This window comes from Eptesicus fuscus, chromosome 5, assembly GCF_027574615.1.
Source record: "Eptesicus fuscus isolate TK198812 chromosome 5, DD_ASM_mEF_20220401, whole genome shotgun sequence".
NCBI classification, from domain to species: Eukaryota; Metazoa; Chordata; class Mammalia; order Chiroptera; family Vespertilionidae; genus Eptesicus; species Eptesicus fuscus.
Window position 1 is genome coordinate 40,724,543 of NC_072477.1, and position 12,968 is coordinate 40,737,510.

General features: G+C 48.0%; 1 protein-coding gene across 1 annotated transcript in view; it reads left to right on the forward strand.

The window, feature by feature from the left end:
* The first annotated feature begins 9,268 nt into the window (after positions 1–9,268).
* NIN (ninein) overlaps positions 9,269–12,968 on the forward strand; it is a 97,334-nt gene continuing 93,634 nt past the window's right edge. The window contains exons 1-2 of the mRNA XM_054716079.1: positions 9,269–9,328; positions 9,845–9,898. The gene's annotated coding sequence lies outside the window, so the exon portion shown is untranslated. The remainder of the gene's footprint in view (positions 9,329–9,844; positions 9,899–12,968) is intronic.

Genomic DNA, 12,968 nt, shown 5'->3' on the forward strand with positions numbered 1-12,968 from the left:
TGCCCCTAAGGCAGCAACTTCAGCCTCTTTCACCTCGTGGCACACATAAACTAATTACTAAAATTCTTCAGCACACCAAAAAAATATATATTTTTTGCCAATCTGACCAAAAAAATAGGTACAATTTTTATTCATTCACACCAGATGGTTATTGTTGTGTTGGCGGTTGTCATTTTTAAAAATTTGACAATCTAAGGGAAAAGAGGTCAGTGCCCCTGACTAAATTGTCAGGTATTGCATGTTTTAAAAATTCCTTCGGCACACCGGTTGAAAATCGCTACCCTAAGGCATGGAAGATATATATCACTTTTGCACCTGAAAAGTGCTTAAATAGCGTTTGTTGATACAAATCGAACGCTCCTTTTCTAGGTCTAGTGTGACGTTTTGCTACTCCTAATCATATTGCTGAGATTTTATTTCCCAGCTGGTTCTAGTTCCATAATAACAGATACGGCGCCTGGGGTTTGAGAACCGAAGGCTCAACTTTTCACCTCACACTTTTCTTCCCGGGACAACCACTTGCTCCACACACCTCTCTTCCTAAATTCCAAGACAGGCTGCTCGCTCTGTTCAGGCAAGACTGCCAACCCAAGATGCGTTTTTGAAAGATCACAGTCAACACCATTGCCAAGAGAGAAAGTTCTTGGCACACAGAGAACCTGGTTCAATATGATATGCCAGATGGTGATTTCAACTTCAGCTAAATTCCTGCTGAAAAAAAAGTGTTTGAACTGCAGATGAGAAAAGCTTCTATGACAAATTTCCAAGTGTTAGAAGCTTCAGAGGGAAGTGGCAAGTGTTGATACACCCCCACCCCCAACCACATGCGCGCGTGCCACAGAGCTGCTACCTGCATCTGGTCGCTCAGATTCCCACAAAGACGCCTTTGCTCTTGAGGAAGACTCTGGCCCTGAGTAGGTTTTTCCTAATATTTAAAGTGTACTCACCAAATGCAGGGAAAGCAAATGCCATTTAATTATGTGCAGTGTTTTTTCAAAGGGCGTGTCCCTTCGTATCTGCTCTGTGCTTTTCTGGTACCTGGAGGCAACTCTCTTTCCTCTTCACCAATAACTCCATTTTTGGGGCCAGTTGATATGCAGTGTGTCTCCCTCCCTAAATGCTTTCAAGTTCCAGGGGGATATATGGAAAGTATAAGTTGATGGTGCTTGGCTTGGATGCCTTTGGGTCCCTGACTTACTGGTGCAAACTCTGAGATGCAGTCTATGCCTCAGAGGGCCACTGAGTTTCAGCTGAGGCTGGGCCTTTGTCTGAAATTGCACGCTTGCTGACTCCTCTGCTTTCTCTGTCTTGCTTCCCCCTCCCCTCCTGTTCCTCCACCACACCATGTCCCTTGCAGGTTTCTCCTGGGAGCAGCTCTTGAATAAAACTCTTGCACACAGATCCTCATCTCAGGGTCTGCTTGTGGGAACTGAACTAAAATTCCGGATGATGGAAAAGTCAACGTATGTTATGCTAATAGAGAGAAGGGTCATTGTTTCTGGAGCAAGGGTCATTGATGAGTAAACTACTTCATCAATCAAGATCTCAAAGGGAACTAGTGGATAAATTCAAGTTAGGTATTTGGAGAACAGTTAACAAAGGGTCTAATTACAAGATGGTGGGCCAGGTGCAGAGAAACAAGCCTATTGCCTGCCTGGAAGCTGATGTCAGGGGGCTCATTAGCAATCCCGGGCCTCACTGGCAAGAGGAAAGCTGGTGACAGAGTTGTGGAGAGGGCTGTGAGGCAGAGCTGTGATCTTTAGGGATGCAACCAGACTGCACAGACCCTACAGAGAGCAAGCTGGGTGAATAAATGCCCCAACCTCTCGCTCCTTCCTCCTTCCAGTCTTTTGCCAGTGACTCCGTCAGCTGGGCCTAATGGTATGCCTAGAGCCCTTAATGCAGTGCATCTAGGTTATCTAGGTTGGCCTCTTAGTGCATAGAGCAGGTGGAGGAGGGCAGAGAGAACCAACAAGCTACCGAGCACATCTACCTAATCTCTCTCTCTCTCTCTCTCTCTCTCTCTCTCTCTCTCTCTCTCTCTCCCCCCGCACGCACACCCGCACAGACACACACAGTTTGATCTGCTGTTGACTTGTTGACTTGTGACCAGTGACACATAAATGGGCACTGATTTTTCTCTCTGCTGATTTTAGGGGACCCAGAAATCAGCTGCATGATGTAGGGGAAGAGACCTCAATCATCAAGATTGGACCAAATATGTTTGTGTTGAAGCCTGATTATGGCATCTGGGCATCTCAGCCTTAGCCCCCAACCCTCAGCCTCTAAAGTGGCATTTTACTTAGATTGAAATCGGACTCACAGAGCTCACTGCCATAAGATTTGCCATCACTTTGACCTCAGTGATTCTGGTGCAAAGAGGCCTAAATTCTATCCTTAGAGAACCATGCCCATTCTCTCCCGATTGAAAACAAAATTCAAATCAAAGGTTTACGTTGCCTTTTGAAACGATGTATGTATTGCTTTCTCAGCAATCCAGGGGCAAAAATGTCCTCATTATTCGGTTTGCTCCCCAATGTCCTCGTTATTGGAAGCCACGCTCTACCTGTCAGTCTCATTTTCTGTTTGAAATGGCCACTTCTCTGAATTCAGCTCTGGCTTGGTTCAGAAAGTGTGCCCGTGGAAGATAAAAAGTCACTCAGTAATTTCAAGGTCTTGAAATTAACATGGACAACAACATGGGTCCTGGGGATGCCTGCGGGAGCTGATGCGGGTGGGTCGGAGGGTGGGAGATGGAGAAGCACCACTCCCACGGGTCCCGGGAGGGCCCGCGTCGCACTGCCTTCTTGTCCTCCAGCTTCTCGCTGCTGGGTGTGCTGCAGACGCAGCTACAGCGGAGGAGGAACAGGCAGGCTGTGGGGCAGGCATTAACAAATGGCTTACAGTGTTGTCCTTTCTAAGCACTAAAAGAGTATACTACATTTGGGCTATTTTCTTCTGAAAATTTATTTATTAAAACACTTTGGGAATCCACAGGTCCCATTTAGGGGAAGGTGATTTTAAACACATTTTTAAACACTGTTTCATTCTGAGACAGCTGTTTGCATCACCCATGAACCCTCACAGGAGGCCAGTGCTGGGGTGCATGGGCCCAGCCTACAGGTCTATGGCAATTGCTGTATGATCATGTTGAGCAAGGCACCAAACCCTCCTGACCCGGTTCCTTGTAATGGGGGAGTGGGGTAGATGAAGCTGGCAGCCTCCTCCTGTTCTAACATTGCACTGCCTGGTCAGTGCCACTGGCCACATGTGGCTGGTCTGTATGGAGACCTGCTGTACGTGCACAATACACACCAGATTTCAAAGGCTTCATACAAATGATAATGCAAATGATCTCATTAATGCTTTTTACTTTGATTACATGTTGAAATGACACTATTTTTGGGTAGATTGGGTTAAATAAAATATAAAAATTTTACTTTTTGAAATGTAGCTACTAGAATTTTTTAATTGCTCATGTGCCTCACACTATATTTCTATTGGACAGGACTGTTTTATTTACTTATTTATTTACTTATCTCTCTTAAGAACTATTTTAACATATATACTCCTGGGTTCCCATTTCCTTTGTGTGTCCTTTAAATGCTAGAAAACTTAAAGTAGTCTTGTTTGGGGGGAAAATGTTACAGCACTTTCTAGTCAAAGTCTTTTTTATTTTATTTCTTTGGTTAATCGGGAGGTGGAGAGGCAGAGAAAAACTGATGTGAGAGAGACACATCGATTGTTTGCTTCCTGCACGCATCCCTCATGCCCTTGACCAGAACTGAACCCGAGACCCTTCAGTCCCAGGGCCAAGGCCAACATTCTAATCCACTGAGCCAAACCAGCCAAGGCCAAAGGTCTTTTTTTTTGTTTTTACAAAAAGGTGAAGATTTCATGTCAAGTTGGCTAAGAGTTTACTAAGAGAGTGTGAGGGGAAGAAACACCAATGTTTCTTAAACTAGGATTTCATTTCCTTCCACTTCAAACGAAGCTACGTTGTCTATCTTCAGGCACTACAGTCTTTAGAACAGCAGAACAGGTCCAGGTGCCATGAAAAAGGAGAGTTCCAAAAATGATGACCAGCCCTCCCCACCCCCACGCACATGTATGCAGCATCTCTTCTCCATGTGAGTGCCACGTATGTGGAAAGCACCTAAATGCTCAACCCATGAGTTCCGAAACCACGTATGTAATAACCACTTCCTGAAGTGCATGAGTTGCTGGGTCAAATAAAGAACAGTGGACAGAGATAAGGCATCAACTATGCCTCGGGACTGATGACCTGGGTAGGAAGAGCAGCAGCAGGAAGACTCAGCAGCACACAGGAGCAGAGTGGAGGAGGGTAGGTTGTCTGGGGATGTTGAGAATACATGTGTTTGCATGAACCGGCAGGGCCTTGAGTGTTGGGAAGGAGACTTAGGACCTGCTATGAAAAGCCGTGGTCTGAATGACCCGCCAGAAGCCATGTTTAAAGGGAAATCACTCCTTTCTTCTCTGCCATGCGGTATGTGTGCCCTCCAACCGGAGGGCCTGATTGGAATCCAATGCCACCTCACATTCTTCCCTTACTCCCTCGTGTGTGCATATTTTTGCTTCCTCAAGGTGCCGGGGTGACCAGCAGACCCTGAGTGACGGATGAACAGATTACTCCCACACAGGTGTCTGTGAAAGAGAAGCTAAGGGACTGTTTTACTTTAGAAGTAAAAGCAGTCCTGTTCGCCTGCCTCATAGTCTTTTTATTGTAACAACAGCTTGAACTCAAATTAACCTCTAGGTACAATCAGCAGGGTAAGTATCCTTGAGAAAGTATATGCTTCTACAAGGTCGGGTCTTTAAAGACTAAACATAGAGATTCTAGCAAAACGCCCTGTTTAAAAAAGTCAAGGCAGGGGCGGCCGCCTTCGGCAAGGTCCCCCCACAGGCCCCCGACCTTTCAGAGAATCCTCCTTCCAGACATTCCAACCAGGTCCCGTGCTTCCCCGCACCAAGGGAGAACGATACATTCCTTAGGGGCAAGGTTGATCTCTCTTTGGAATATCTCATGAATTGCAGGATAGTAGCAGGCACAGAGTAGGTGCTCAATGCTTACTTGGAAAAAAAATAAATCTCTTTAATTAGATTGTGCCAAATCCACTTCCTCTTCCTCCACATGAGGGAAAATGAAGAGAGAACCCCATTCCTAATGAAAGCCCTTCAGGAGCAAAAGTGTACCTCAGATTGCCTTCTGACTCTTTCCTGTTCCCTTTCTGTGTTTTCCTCCGTCCTTCCCGCCACTTCCTGGGCTCATACCAGCAACATTTTGTCACTGAAACTTCTAGTCTTTGACTCTCATGTCTGGAATCCAAATTTTCCCCTTCTTCCTTTCGCCACCCATTTCCTTAAACTTTTTGCACTCGGATGTCGAGTGTGACTCGACACGGTTAGCATCGAGATTAAAATTACTCTTTGAATGTATCAACAATTTGAAATATAAAAAAATCCAAATAAATAAGTTTGTATGAAAAGAAACTCCAGTTTTTTATTCTACTGCCGCGCTTTGTAAAATCTGGGGTATTAAAAAAATTAAATCCCGAGTAGAATAAAGGAATCGAGAAAAAAGCAAGCAAGTGCAAAGGGTTAAGATCTTGGGAGAGTGTGAGGTCGCTTTTAGCCCCACAGTCCCAGGGCTGGACCATAACTAGTAATCTCCTTGAACCAGTTGGCCCTCCCTGTGCAGCTCTGCAACTTACCTGAAGACTGTTCTGATCAGTCCAAATGCTCAGCGAAATAAGAAAGACATGTATTCAAGAAATGTGGAAGGACCTGGGAGTTACTACGGAGAAATAGCTCGGACAGAACTGTGACTTTGGGGGAAATTAGACTCAGTTTGGTTAGAGGTATAGGCTTTCCCTGACCAGAAAAAAAAAAAAAAACCAAAAACCCACAAACAAACAAAAAACTAACTCTGCAGATCCCAGGAAATTTACAAAGCCTAAATTTGCTTTGCCTCTCTCTTTTTAAAATTCAATATTGTTCTCCTCACTCTAAACTAATTATCACAAAGTTACTTTCAGGAAGAAACAAAAAATAACTTTCTCTTCCTTGAATTACTTTTTACTTAACTCCTTAGAGCTTTTAGTCATCTAAGAAAGCCAGTTCAATATGTAGCAGAAAGTCACTCAAAACTGTCATCTAAAAAATACTTGAAGGATCCTAGGTCCCAGAACAAGGCTCTTTGTAAACTGAAAGTCAGCATCAGAGGCAGACAAACTGCAACAGCTAACAATAAAGTGTAGTTTGTAAAGGGTATTAACACAGGGTAAATGTTTACATTTCTTTTTCCATTTTTCCTAACCCTATATAATAAAACCCTAATATGCAAATCGACCAAACAGCAGAAAAACCAGTCGCTATGACCCGCACTGACCACCAGGGGGCAGACGCTCAATGCAGGAGCTGCCCCCTGGTAGTCAGTGTGCTCCCACAGGAGGAGCACCGCTCAGCCAGAAGCTGGGCTCATGGCTGGTGAGTGCAGTGGCAGCAGTGGGAGCCTCTCCTGCCTCCGAGGCAGAGCTAAGGATATCTGACTGCCAGTGGGGAGTGGGCCTAAGCCATCACCCAGACATCCCCTGAGGGCTCCCAGACTGCGAGAGGACGCAGGCCGGGCTGAGGGACCACCCCCCCGCCAGTGCACAAATTTTGTGCACTGGGCCTCTAGTGTTGCATATAATGCAGAATTGGAGTTTGGCTGTTATTTTCATTTTTGTTTTAACAGAGAGAAAAGCTCAAGTGATAGGTTCTAAGATAAATCCCTATTTTCTTCCAGTGACTCGAGTGGACTAAGACTAACCTTTCACCCTTTGCAATCTAAATTGCAGGAACATTGTGTTAAATTATCTACCTTAGTAGAATGGCTCTTGCAAAACTACACCATGGAGTAACCATGCTACTTCCTCCACTTTTGTAGGGAGACTGGAGGCTGTTAAATGTAATTTCCAGTTCCTAGCCTCAGCACTAACGCCATGCCATTCACTACTCTCAAGAAAGAATATCTTACCTGGCCGGGTTGGCTCAGTGGTTGAGCATCGACCTATGAACCAGGAGGTCATGGTTTGATTCCCAGTCAAGGCATGTGCCCAGGTTGCGGGCTCGATCACCAGTGTGGGACGTGCAGGAGGAGGCTGATCAATGGTTCTCTCTCATCATTGATGTTTCTATCTCTCTCTCTCCCTCTCCCTTCCTCTTTGAAATCAATAAAAAATATATTTTTAAAAAAATTTTTTAAAGGAAAGAATATTTTTATTTTTCAAATTATATAACCCTCACCAATTCTGATCTTCCTCGGTAGAGAGTAAATACCCATTCCAACATCTCTGGCCCCCCAGAATCACTATGCTATAAACTAATGAGCAGTCTCATCCTTAAGAATTCTTGCAGGTTAAAAAGGGAAGTTTGGAGAGAAAACCAGTAGAATAAGGCTCCCATGGCAGAAATGAGGCAAAACAACAAAAACATCTTTTTATTCTTACCTCCTAAGACTTTATTTAGGCTGTTTTAGTCCACAGTGAACATTATTCTCTTATATATATAGAATGACACCTATGTAAGTATTCTGGTAATAAGTTAGCTATTTACTTAACAGAGTGTATATGTGTGGTATAATTATTACTGGTCTGAACGACCATGCATAAAGTACACGGAACATGAACCTCTCCTCTTATTCTCCAGGCATACTGTGTTGAATGAAGAGAGCTTGGGTTCTAAAATAAGACTGATCTGCTTTTTTTTTTTTTTTTTTTTGACTTTCTACTTTGAAGTAGCTGTAGATTCACATTAAGTTGTAAGAAATAATATAGAGATTCCTTATTTGCCCTTTACCCGCTTTCCTCAATGATAACATCTTGCATAACTAGTACACTATCACCAGGCAATTGACATTAATGCAATCTTCGGGCCTTATTCAAATATTGCCAGTTTTACATGCATTGGTTTGTTTGTGTTCTTAGTTCTGTGTAATTTTATCATGTATGTGACCTGCTTTTGAATCCCAGCTCTTCCAAGTACTAGTTGTGTGATCCTGAGCAAGGTCCTTAACATCTCAGTTTTCTCAGCTGCAAAATGGGTATAATAATGTCTGCCTCCGGAAGGTGGGGCAAGGATTAGGGAAGGGCATTTCTGTCCACTGGAATCTCAGATGCTAGTTTCCTTCCTGTCTATCCCTAGTTCTCTCAGTAGCAAGGGGGCTTTCTCCAGTTTCTTGTTGAAACAACCAGACTTGTGGGTTAGTAAGTCAGGCAGCTCCTTCTTCAAGGGCAACACTTTCAACCTTGCAGCTCAAAGAGAGAGCCTTGGGTATGGCCCCAGCCCACAGCGGCCATCCATCTAGGCTGGCCTTGGGATTTGTTTGCATCCAGATCAGAAGTGTAGGGATGGGGGAGCCTTGGGGACGGGTGGAGGGAAACAGGAGGAGGTGGCAAATCCAGAACAAGGAGTGGCCGTCCTGTGTGGTCCATGAGGGAAGGCGGGACAGGTGGGAGTCTGTGAGCACGTGGGGGCGGGGGCGGGAGCCGGTCTAGACCTGGTAGGAGAGGGGCACTCGCTGTGAAGGGTGCCCTTCCCCTCCTGGACCTTTCCTCCAAGAACGGCCAACGGGCGCTCCCGGGCTGACAAATTCGGGGCTGCCCGGGGGCAAGAGGCGCCTAAATCCTCACCCACAAGTACCACTGGCTGGAGGCGGGCCTTTCCTCCGCACCCAGAAGTGGCCGCGGGTGTCGGGGCGCAGCGGGGTGTGTGAGGGCGCGTTTGCAAGGCCAGGGAGCGAGCGGGCAGGGGGTGGAACGGTGGACGCGCCAGTCGCTGTCCCGCGGCGACCTCGGGGCTCCGGTCTCCTCCATCTGCACCCCCTGGAGCCCTGGCCACTCCAAGTTCAAATCTCGAAGCGACCGCCCCCGCCCCCGCCCCCGCCCCCTAGCGTCACGCGGCAGCCAAGACGGGACCGGGCTCCTCGGGGCTTCGTCGACCCGAGCAGTTGGGACCCCGGGGGGCACTCCGGGTCCAGGTGGGGGAGACAGACCCCGCGGGCGCTCGGCGCTCTCCCCTCCGCCGCCCCAGCAGCGCGGGTCGCGGAGGAGGAGCCGCGCCCCGGCCGGCACCGCCCCGGCTCCTCCTCCCCGCGCCCGCCCGGCCCTTCCCACCGGCGCCCAAAGCTCCGGGTGGCCGCGGCCGAGCCGGGAGCCGAGCGCGCTGGGCGCGGCCGTCCCGCTGCGGCTGCTGGCGCGTGAGAGCTTGCGTGCACCCGCGGCCATGGTCCCCGCGGCGGCCACCGGCGCCTGAGCCCCCGCACGCGGTAAGCGAGCAGCCCGCTTCCGGGACCCCCGCCTGCGGCCTGGGGGTGCTCGGAGGCCTCGCGCGGCCCCCGCGCCGTCGGGGGGCCCTGCACGCCCCGGGCGTACCAGGCACCGGGACAGGCTGGGGCTTCCCCTCCGGGGCCGGGGCGGGAGCTGTCCCCGCGGGCCGGGTGCAGGGAGCAGCCTCGAGGAAGCGAGTGGCCTGGAGGCCAGTCCTGCCCGGACGCTCCCGGGGGGCCCGGCGGGGAGGGGGCGGCTTCGGAGGCGGGAGGAGGGGCGGGTCGTGGGGGCGCGGGCGGGGGCGGGGGGGGGGCGGGCCGGGGGTGGGGACGGCGCGCGCCGCAGCCCCCGGGAGCCGCACTTGGTAAAAGCTGGGTCCTTACATATGGAAATGACGGTCGCGCGGGTTCCCAGCCGCGTCCTTTTGAAGGACGCCCGTCCCGAACCTCGGCGCCGCCCGCGAAGTATTGTCCCGCGCCTGGCGCCCTAACAAAGCGCCCGCCTTGGCTTTGCAGGGCACCGGAGGCGGCCGGCCGGCTGTGCGGGCGCGACCGAGAGGCCGACAGAAGGTAGGCGAGGACGCCGCGGGCCGGGAGCGTGCGGTCCGGCAATACGAGGGGGTGTCTGAGGTTTCTTGGGGCGGCGATGGGCAGGCGGGTTGTGGACGCCTCTCCGTCGCAGGGTTGCCAGGGACCTGGCCTCCGCGCCCGCCCGGCGGCGCAGCGGGTCTGGGCACCTCCTCCACCGCGTGGCCCCATCCCGCAGCCGCCAGCTGAAAGCGGCTCCTCTGTGTTGGTCCAGGAGCGGACCTGAGCCCCAGAGGGAGCAGAGAGGGTGGTTTGTTCTGTCGCCGTGGTCTGTTCTGTGCCACCCAGGCAGCCTTGTCTGGAGAAACCCGAGGTGTGAGCCTGGGCTGTCTGGAGTATCGGAGAGCTACCCTTAAAGTGTGATTTCTCCCAGGGGCGTGGGATCGATACACATAGAAAGACTTTCCCAGGGCAATTTACTACTAAGAAAGGGAAAAGAACAAAATGATACTCTGTTGCCTGAAAGCCTTGCTCGCCAGCGCAGCAGAATCAAGTGTGGAGTTTTTGCGGGAGCCGCGTCCAGGGCCCCGGAGCGGGGCTTCTGCAGCCACCAAACCGGTCCCGGACAAAAGGACAAAGCTGGTGGGAACAGTGGCCTGCTGAGGGCTCTCTCTGTGAAGTTGAAAGCGAGGGAGATAGGAAGAGGCGATTTCCTAGCCCCAACCCGGCAAGTTAAATGGGGGCTGGGGAGATGGTTCTTCCAGGTACCCGGTGTCTAGACAACTAAGCTATAATGAGATCTGCTGCTGTCTTGACTTCCCCGGGAACAGATCCCCTCCTGGTGTTGAGGAATTCCCGAGATGGGCTTGCCATACAACTTAACTCCTGAATTTGTGAAGTGAGATCAGATGGCTTGGTTGTCTTTTGTGAGTGAGGTGGTAGCTGTTTAGGATTAGAATCCTAATCAAGTCCACTGTGGCACATGGCTAAGCTCCTGAGACCTCGGCAATCAAAATAAAATGCTTATGTTTACTTCTTTCCTGAGGCTCAACATTCTGGAAATGTTTTGTCTGGGGCCTGTTTGTTTTTCGGTGTCAGCTTGATTTTTATCTTGAGCTTCTCTAGTGGCTAGCACATTGGTGGCTGACCTAGAATATTGGCAGATCTTGTTGGGAGTTGGGGGGGCTGTGAACATTCCCAGGTTGCGTGTAAAAGTAACCTTATAGGCTGACTGCAAAACCAGTGTCTTATGGTCTCCTCAGCTGTTGTCAATGTCCTTAGGGAGGTCAAGGGAACTGCTGGGGAGTTTCTTGGCAGATTTGTTTACTTTCACCTATTCTCTGGTGAGAGCTCAGAGGAAAGCATTCTGAGCCGGGCGTAGATAAAGGGTAGGACTTATGGATGTTCCAGATGGGTCGGACACGGGGCAAAGGCAGGAAAAGGCTTTACAGGGGACAACGGGAAGGAAGCCATCACAGGCACAGTCTTTGCATTAAAATGTCACGGATCAGTCATTTCAATAGGCACTTACTCAGAATGGCATGGGTGTCTTTTTTCTTGGTCTCTCCCACCAACCCCCCCCCACCTCCCTTTTAAGTATGTGATGATCCTTAATACCAAAAGATATTAACTGTCACAGAGGGGGAGAACGGGGCTCCAATGAATTCTGAACAGCCAATCTTAATAGGCAACATTCTTATCATACGTTAAGTGCTGTTCAAATAAATGGTTTTAAATGTCACTGCAAATGGCTTTCTAAACTAACATTTCAGCCATCTTGATGCTTCCACTTTATGTTGATAATGAAAATACATTTTTATCAGGCTAACCTTGATAAAGGGTTGGCAAGTTTAACCAGAGCATGTTTGAGGCATTCAGACAGCCTAAAGTCTTTTCAGGAGGTTTATTTTTGCAGAGGCTGATTCATTTGTAGGCCAGTAAATTGTGTGGTTTGAATTCTGGCTATTGAACATACATTTGTTGGGCAGGGGCTTGTGAAGAGACATACGGAAGCTTGCAAAAAAGATATTTTATCCTAATTACAAATAAAATAGAATTTTAAAAAGATGATGGGTATATGCAAGTGAGCAACTTTGAAATTAGGAGGATGTGTCTGTATTGCAACTTAGAGCAGCAATTAACCATTTATTGCAGCTTTTGGATGGGACAATTACTAAGTATTCCTGTCCTAATGCTCACTTAAAAAAACAAAGTTGAGAAAACCTATTGTTTATAGATGTAAAACATGAAGCTCTTCACGTTGACCCCAACAAACTGTTCTCATACCTGCAGGCATTTTACATTAATGTGAGTTAATAGGGCTCAAGAAGTGAAAGTTGTTACCAACAGTCTCTTTTAAGAAAGTGACAAACAGGCCCCAGTTTTTTGATTCTGTAGTTTTACTTGGTAGCTGATTACAGGTTATTGACCCTACAGTGTTCGAGGCTCATGATTTTATTCCTCCAGCTGTCCCGAGGTAACAACTTGATTGGGTAATCCACCTTGCTATTAGAGTTAACAAAAGCTTGGCTTTGCTACATCATTCAGGATAGTAAAATACGAAGTTTATGTTTTAGATTGAATACTAGTAGGATACCCTTAGCAAAATTAAATTTTATAGTGTATTAGCAAAGGTGGTTATTCTTTCTAATTTAATGTGGCTTTTTTTTCTCTCTGTGTGTGGTGGCATTTAAGCTTTTGTGTTATATTTTTATACCATGACTTTATTCTTGGTGATACTCTTTGTGCTTTTGGTATCCAGCTGGAAATGAGGTGCTATCTGAGCAGAGAGGAGGCTATCTCACAGTAATTAGTGTGAGCAGCAGTTTTGGGCAGAAATATTCCATATAACTACGTAAATGGGGACAATTGCTTTTTCTATTAAGCTTTTGCTAAACTTAAATTTAGTCTTGTCCCTATTTCATTTTATACTGAAATTAGTCCAAAAGAGTAAGGCTGGGAATCTTCGCAGCAAAAAGTGCAGAAAAGAGAGAAGAAAAGGAAACATTTTAATTGATCATTGGCATCATGAGGCTCTGATTTGCCAAACGGTGAAAGCTTGTTTATCGTTTTAGTTATAAAGTAACTAAATTAGTCACTTGGTGGCCACTGT